The following is an 8,999-nucleotide window of genomic DNA, read 5'->3' on the forward strand; positions in this document are numbered from 1 at the left end:
TGACTATAAGAGAAATATTAATATAATGCAAACCACACATCATTTTAAATTTTTAGTAGCCATCTTTAAAAAGTGAAAGAAAACATGTAAAATTGAATTTAATATGTTATTTTAGTTAGCATATCTAAAATAGTATCACTTTAACATGTAACCAATATATTTTTTAAACTCTGAACTTTTTATTGGCCTCCTGCTCCCTAAACAGTACTCTGCCTCTGCTGGCTTAATGTCTTAGAACTTTGGTGTCATTGGTCTCAGACACCACTTTGCCGTCCACTATCTGGCAGGTGGTAGTCTTTTGGATGGTTTGCGTGGAGTTGGGGCTGTCCAAGGCAACAACCAAGATTGAAGTCTTCGCTGTCTTCCAGCAGGTGGCGGTAGGTGGCCATCTCAGCCTCCAGCTTGTCCTTGATGTTCAGCAGGGCTTACTACTCCTGGGCCTAGCGCTGCCTCTCTGCTCAGATCTGTGCCAGCTCCGACTCCAGGTGCAGCAGGATCCCGTTGAGCTGCTCCATCTGCAGGGCATACCGGGCCTCCAACTCCCTCAGGCTGTTCTCTAAGCTGGCTTTCAGATTTCTCATCCAGTCCAGGTCTATCTCCAAGGACTGGACTATATGTCTCAGTTCCATGAGCGTCATCTCAGCAGCTCCAACCTTAGCGGACTGCGTGTGGTGCTCCCCTCAACCTGCCAAGACCAGTACTTGTCCAGCTTCTCTCAGTTCTTCCCAGCCAGCTTGTCATATTGCGCCTAATGTCTGCCATGATCTTGGCGCGGTCCTGACATTTGGGGGCATCTATCTCCATGGTCAACCCAGATCTGGCAATCTGGGCTTGTAGACCTTTTACTTCCTCTTCGTGGTTCTTCATGAAGAGCAGCTCCTCCTTGACAGCCTTGGTCTCTGTCTCCAACTGCAGCTGAGTGACATTGGTGTTATCAGTGACCTTGTGGAGCCCATGGAAGTCACTCTCCACAGACTGGCACATGACCAGCTCTGTCTCATACTTGATTCTAAAGTCAGGAGCCACAAGATGGGCATTTTTGATTTGCAGAATGATGCGGGCATTGTCCACAGTATTTGCGAAGATCTGAGCCCTTAGATACTCAAAGCCTTGAAGTAACACCCCCAGTCTCTGACCCAGGGTCCCTGCCTCTCCAGATGCTCCTGGATTTTGCTCTCCAGCTTCCAATTCTCAGTCTCCAGGCTCCTCACTCTGTCTACCTCAAGCCACCTAGAAGCTGGTGGACCAGAATGTGGAGATCAGGGAACCCGAGCCCCCAGCACCTGCATGGACGCTGGCCACACTGCTGACCTGCCGGGTCAGCTGGGCGGTTGGACTCACCCCAGGGACTGGTAGTTGGTAGAGAAGGTGGAGCGAGCGGTGAAACTCCTGCTGTGCAGGTAGGAGAGTGAGAGAACAGGACTCAGGCTTTGCTGACAACCACTTTAACATGCAATCAATATTTTAAAGTGTGAAAGAGCTATTTTGTATTATTCATTCTTTTTGTACTAAGCCTTCAAAATCAGTTGTGCACTTTACAATTATAGTATGTTGCAATTTGAACTGGCCACATCTCAAGGGCTCAATAACCACATATGGCTCTTAACTACTGTATTGAACAGCAGAGGTCTAGAGTTATGGGAAACTAAACACTCCTTTTATTTTCCTTAGGATACAAGTTTAATCTTGGTGTTGGTTGCATGGCACCATGACTCTTGAGTTGCATTGGATGCAGAAATTTTTTTAATTTGTTCAATTTCTGGGTCAGGTCAAAATTACAGTTTTCATTGTCTTTTGCAATACTACCCATCAAAGTTTCTTTGGGGATTTCTTTTATTATGTTTTTAATGGACAGATTAAATTTCAAGTGTTTATTGTGTACAACATGTTTTAAAGTATATATACAGTGTGGAATAGTTAAATCTAGCTAATTAGCATATGCACTACCTCACATAGCTATCATTTGTGTGGTGAGAACACCACTAAATGTTCACTATCTTTTCATTTTTCAAGAATACAATATGTCATCATTAACTATAGTCACCATGCTGTGCGATAGATTTCTCGAACAGCCTCCTCTAATCTAACTGTAATTATTCATCTTTTGATGAACATCTCTCAATCCCTCCCTCCCACCTAACTATCCAGACTCTGGTAACCACCTTTCTACTGTGTAAGACTTTATAGAAAACTTTTTCGAGGGGGAGCGGAGCAAGATGGCCGAATAGGAACAGCTCCAGTCTCCAACTCCCAGCGCCAGCGACACAGACCACTGATTTCTGCATTTTCAACTAAGGTACTGGGGTCATATCACTGGGGAGGGCCGGACAATCGGTGCTGGTCAGCTGCTGCAGCCCAACCAGCGAGAGCTGAAGCAGGGTGAGGCATTGCCTCACCTGGGAAGCGCAAGGAGGAAGGGAATCCCTTTTCCTAGCCAGGGGAACTGAGACACACAACACCTGGATAATCGGGTAACTCCCACAGCAATACTGCACTTTAAGCAAACGGGCACACCAGGAGATTATACCCACACCTGGCCGGAAGGGTCCGACGGCCAAGGAGCCTCCCTCATTGCTAGCACAGCAGTCTGCGATCTAACCACAAGGCAGCAGCGAGGCTGGGGGAGGGGCGCCGCCATTGCTGAGGCTTAAGTAGGTAAACAAATCCACTGGGAAGCTCGAACCAGGTGGAGCTCACAGAAGCTCAAGGAAACCTCCCTGTCTCAGTAGACTCCGCCTCTGGGGACAGGGCACAGATAAATAACAACAATAAAAAATCAGCAGAACCTCTGCAGACGCAAACGACTCTGTCTGACAGCTTTGAAGAGAGCAGTGTATCTCCCAACACGGAGGTTGAGATCTGAGAAGAGACAGACTGCCTGCTCAAGTGGGTCCCTGACCCCTGAGTAGCCTAACTGGGAGACATCCCCCACTAGGGGCAGTCTGACACCCCACACTTCACAGGGTGGAGTACACCACTGAGAGGAAGCTTCCAAAGTAAGAATCAGACAAGAACACTCGCTATTCTATCTTCGGCAACCTCTGCTGCTGATACCCAGGCAAACAGGGTCTGGAGTGGACCTCAAGCAATCTCCAACAGACCTATAGCTGAGGGTCCTGACTGTCAGAAGGAAAACTATCAAACAGGAAGGACACCTATACCAAAACCCCATCAGTACGTCACCATCATCAAAGACCAGAGGCAGATAAAACCACAAAGATGGGGAAAAAGCAGGGCAGAAAAGCTGGAAATTGAAAAAATAAGAGCGCATCTCCCCCTGCAAAGGAGCGCAGCCCATCACCAGCAACGGATCAAAGCTGGTCAGAGAATGACTTTGACGAGATGAGAGAAGAAGGCTTCAGTCCATCAAACTTATCAGAGCTAAAGGAGGAATTACGTACCCAGCGCAAAGAAACTAAAAATCTTGAAAAAAGAGTGGAAGAATTGACAGCTAGACTCATTAATGCAGAGAAGATCATAAACGAAATGACAGAGATGAAAACCATGACACGAGAAATACGTGACAAATGCACAAGCTTCAGTAACCGACTCGATCAACTGGAAGAAAGAGTATCAGCGATTGAGGATCAAATGAATGAAATGAAGCGAGAAGAGAAACCAAAAGAAAAAGAAGAAAAAGAAATGAACAAAGCCAGCAAGAAGTATGGGATTATGTAAAAAGACCAAATCTACATCTGATTGGGGTGCCTAAAAGTGAGGGGGAAAATGGAACCAAGTTGGAAAACACTCTTCAGGATATCATCCAGGAGAACTTCCCCAACCTAGTAGGGCAGGACAACATTCAAATTCAGGAAATACAGAGAACGACACAAAGATACTCCTCCAGAAGAGCAACTCCAAGACACATAATTGCCAGATTCACCAAAGTTGAAATGAAGGAAAAAATCTTAAGGGCAGCCAGAGAGAAAGGTCGGGTTACCCACAAAGGGAAGCCCATCAGACTAACAGCAGATCTCTCGGCAGAAATTCTACAAGCCAGAAGAGAGTGGGGGCCAATATTCAACGTTGTTAAACAAAAGAATTTTCAACCCAGAATTTCATATCCAGCCAAACTAACTTTCATCAATGAAGGAGAAATTAAATCCTTTACAGATAAGCAAATGCTTAGAGATTTTGTCACCACCAGGCCTGCCTTACAAGAGACACTGAAGGAAACCCTAAACATGGAAAGGAACAACTGGTACCAGCCATCGCAAAAACATGCCAAAATGTAAAGACCATCGAGGCTAGGAAGAAACTGCATCAACTAACGAGCAAAACAACCAGATAATATCATAATGGCAGGATCAAGTTCACACATAACAATATTAACCTTAAATGTAAATGGACTAAATGCTCCAATTAAAAGACACAGACTGGCAAACTGGATAAAGAGTCAAGACCCATCAGTCTGCTGTATTCAGGAGACCCATCACACATGCAGAGACATACATAGTCTCAAAATAAAGGGATGGAGGAAGATCTACCAAGCAAATGGAGAACAAAAAAAAAGCAGAGGTTGCAATCCTAGTCTCTGATAAAATAAACTTTAAACCATCAAAGATCAAAAGAGACAAAGAAGGCCATTACATAATGGTAAAGGGATCAATTCAACAGGAACAGCTAACTCTCCTAAATATATATGCACCCAAACAGGAGCACTCAGATTCATAAAGCAAGTCCTTAGAGACTTACAAAGAGACTTAGACTCCCATACAATAATAATGGGAGACTTCAACACTCCACTGTCAACATTAGACAGATCAACGAGACAGAAAGTTAACAAGGATATCCAGGAATTGAACTCATCTCTGCACCAAGCGGACCTAATAGACATCTATAGAACTTTCCACCCCAAATCAACAGAATATACATTCTTCTCAGCACCACATCGCACTTATTCCAAAATTGACCACATAGTTGGAAGTAAAGCACTCCTCAGCAAATGTAAAAGAACAAAAATTATAACAAACTGTCTCTCAGACCACAGTGCAATCAAACTAGAACTCAGGACTAAGAAACTCAATCAAAACCGCTCCACTACATGGAAACTGAACAACCTGCTCCTGAATGACTACTGGATACATAACGAAATGAAAGCCGAAATAAAGATGTTCTTTGAAACCAATGAGAACAAAGATACAACATACAAGAATCTCTGAGACACATTTAAAGCAGTGTGTAGAGGGAAATTTATAGCACTAAATGCCCACAAGAGAAAGCTGGAAAGATCTAAAATTGACACTCTAACATCACAATTAAAAGAACTAGAGAGGCAAGAGCAAACACATTCAAAAGCTAGCAGAAGGCAAGAAATAACTAAAATCAGAGCCGAACTGAAGGAGACAGAGACACAAAAAATCCTCCACAAAATCAATGAATCCAGGAGTTGGTTTTTTGAAAAGATCAACAAAATTGACAGACCGCTAGCAAGACTAATAAAGAAGAAAAGAGAGAGGAATCAAATAGACGCAATAAAAAATGATAAAGGGGATATCACCACTGACCCCACAGTAATACAAACGACCATCAGAGAATACTATAAACACCTCTAAACAAATCAACTAGAAAATCTAGAAGAAATGGATAATTTCCTGGACACTTACACTCTCTCAAGACTAAACCAGGAAGAAGTTGAATCCCTGAAAAGACCAATAGCAGGCTCTGAAATTGAGGCAACAATTAATAGCCTACCCACCAAAAAAAGTCCAGGACCAGATGGATTCACAGCTGAATTCTACCAGAGGTACAAGGAGGAGCTGGTACCATTCATTCTGAAACTATTCCAATCAATAGAAAAAGAGGGAATCCTCCCTAACTCATTTTATGAGGCCACCATCATCCTGATACCAAAGCCTGGCAGAGACACAACAAAAAAAGAGAATTTTAGACCAATATCCCTGATGAACATTGATGCAAAAATCCTCAATAAAATACTGCAAACTGGATTCAGCAGCACATCAAAAACTTATCCACCATGACCAAGTGGGCTTCATCCCTGGGATGCAAGGCTGGTTCAACATTCGCAAATCAATAAACGTAACCCAGCATATAAACAGAATCAAAGACAAGAACCACGTGATTATCTCAATAGATGCAGAAAAGGCCTTTGACAAAATTCAACAGCCTTTCATGCTAAAAACGCTCAACAAATTCGGTATTGATGGAACGTATCTCAAAATAATAAGAGCTATTTATGACAAACCCACAGCTAATATCAAACTGAATGGGCAAAAACTGGAAAAATTCCCTTTGAAAACTGGTACAAGACAGGGATGCCCTCTCTCACCACTCCTATTCAACATAGTGTTGGAAGTTCTGGCAAGGGCAATCAGGCAGGAGAAAGAAATCAAGGGTATTCAGTTAAGAAAAGAAGAAGTCAAATTGTCCCTGTTTGCAGATGACATGATCGTATATTTGGAAAACCCCATTGTCTCAGCCCAAAACCTCCTTCAGCTGATAAGCAACTTCAGCAAAGTCTCAGGATACAAAATTAATGTGCTAAAATCACAAGCATTCTTATACACCAGTAACAGACAAGCAGAGAGCCAAATCAGGAATGAACTTCCATTCACAATTGCTTCAAAGAGAATAAAATACCTAGGAATCCAACTTACAAGGGATGTAAAGGACCTCTTCAAGGAGAACTACAAACCACTGCTCAGTGAAATAAAAGAGGACACAAACAAATGGAAGAACATACCATGCTCATGGATAGGAAGAATCAATATCGTGAAAATGGCCATACTGCCCAAGGTCATCTATAGATTCCATGCCATGCCCATCAAGCTACCAATAAGTTTCTTCACAGAATTGGAAAAAAAGGCTTTAAAGTTCATATGGAACCAAAAAAGAGCCCGCATTGCCAAGACAATCCTAAGTCAAAAGGACAAAGCTGGAGACATCACGCTACCTGACTTCAAACTATACTACAAGGCTACAGTAACCAAAACAGCATGGTACTGGTACCAAAACAGAGATATAGACCAATGGAACAGAACAGTGTCCTCAGAAATAATACCACACATCTACAGCCATCTGATCTTTGACAAACCTGACAGAAACAAGAAATGGGGAAAGGATTTAATAAATGGTGCTGGGAAAATTGGCTAGCCATAAGTAGAAAGCTGAAGCTGGATCCTTTCCTTACTCCTTATACGAAGATTAATTCAAGATGGATTAGAGACTTAAATGTTAGACCTAATACCATAAAAAACCCTAGAAGAAAATCTACATAGTACCGTTCAGGACATAGGCATGGGCAAGGACTTCATGTCTAAAACACCAAAAGCAAAGGCAGCAAAAGCTAAAATTGACAAATGGGATCTGATTAGACTAAAGAGCTTTTGCACAGCAAAAGAAACTACCATCAGAGTGAACAGGCAACCTACAGAATGGGAGAAAATTTTTGCAACTTACTCATCTGACAAAGGGCTAATATCCAGAATCTACAAAGAACTCAAACAAATATACAAGAAAAAAACAAACAACCCCATCAAAAAGTGGGTAAAGGATATGAACAGACATTTCTCAAAAGAAGACATTCATACAGCCAACAGACACATGAAAAAATGCTCATCATCACTCGCCATCAGAGAAATGCAAATCAAAACCACAATGAGATACCATCTCACACCAGTTAGAATGGCAATCATTAAAAAATCAGGAAACAACAGTTGTTGGAGAGTATGTGGAGAAATAGGAACACTTTTACACTGTTGGTGGGATTGTAAACTAGTTCAACCATTATGAAAACAGCATGGCAATTCCTCAAGGATCTAGAACTAGATGTACCATATGACCCAGCCATCCCACTACTGGGTATATACCCAAAGGATTATAAATTATTCTACTACAAAGACACATGCACACGTATGTTTATTGCGGCACTATTCACAATAGCAAAGACTTGGAATCAACCCAAATGTCCATCTGTGACAGACTGGATTAAGAAAATGTGGCACATATACACCATGGAATACTATGCAGCCATAAAAAAGGATGAGTTTGCGTCCTTTATAGGGACATGGATGCAGCTGGAAACCATCATTCTTAGCAAACTATCACAAGAAGAGAAAACCAAACACCACATGTTCTCACTCATAGGTAGGAACTGAACAATGAGATCACTTGGATTTGGGAAGGGGAACATCACACACCGGGGCCTATCATGGGGAGGGGGGAGGTGGGAGGGATTGCATTGGGGAGTTATGCATGATATAAATGATGAATTGATGGTTGCTGACGAGTTGATGGGTGCAGCACACCAACATGGCACAAATATACATTTGTAACAAACCTGCACGTTATGCACATGTACCCTAGAACTTAAAGTATAATAAAAAAATAAGAAATAAAAAATAAAAAAACAAATATCTCAGAAAAAAAAAGAAAATGCAAATATTTGAAGAAGAATACAAATTTATCAGTTACTGATAACTAAATGTTAACCAAAAAAAGATTGAAAGCACCACTCGCTCTGGCATTAAGAGAGAGAACTCAAGGGCTCTGGAATAGGAGGAGGGAAGTGGCAGAATCTAGGAGCTCCCTAAAGATAGACTTCACCTACTTAACAATTTTGCCTAAGGTCAGTGCTGCCAAAAGGACCAGTTCTCTCCAGGGCATCTATTTCAACCATTTACCATCAAATAAAACTTACAACTGGCATATGAAAAAAAAAAAAAGTCACAAAACAACAGGTGTTGGAGAGGATGTGGAGAAATAGGAACACTTTTACACTGTTGGTGGGATTGTAAACTAGTTCAACCATTGTGGAAAACAGTATGGCAATTCCTCAAGGATCTAGAACTAGATGTACCATATGACCCAGCCATTCCACTACTGGGTATATACCCAAAGGATTATAAATTATTCTACTACAAAGACACATGCACACGTATGTTTATTGTGGCACTATTCACAATAGCAAAGACTTGGTATCAACCCAAATGCCCATCTGTGACAGACTGGATTAAGAAAATGTGGCACATATACACCAT

The 8,999-nt window shown here is 41.9% G+C and overlaps 1 pseudogene; it reads right to left on the reverse strand.

The window, feature by feature from the left end:
• Positions 1-223: 223 nt before the first annotated feature.
• Positions 224-8,625, reverse strand: LOC104660603 (annotated as a pseudogene).
• Positions 8,626-8,999: the final 374 nt, after the last annotated feature.

The sequence above is a fragment of the Rhinopithecus roxellana genome, chromosome 15 (assembly GCF_007565055.1).
Source record: "Rhinopithecus roxellana isolate Shanxi Qingling chromosome 15, ASM756505v1, whole genome shotgun sequence".
In the NCBI taxonomy this organism is placed as follows: Eukaryota; Metazoa; Chordata; class Mammalia; order Primates; family Cercopithecidae; genus Rhinopithecus; species Rhinopithecus roxellana.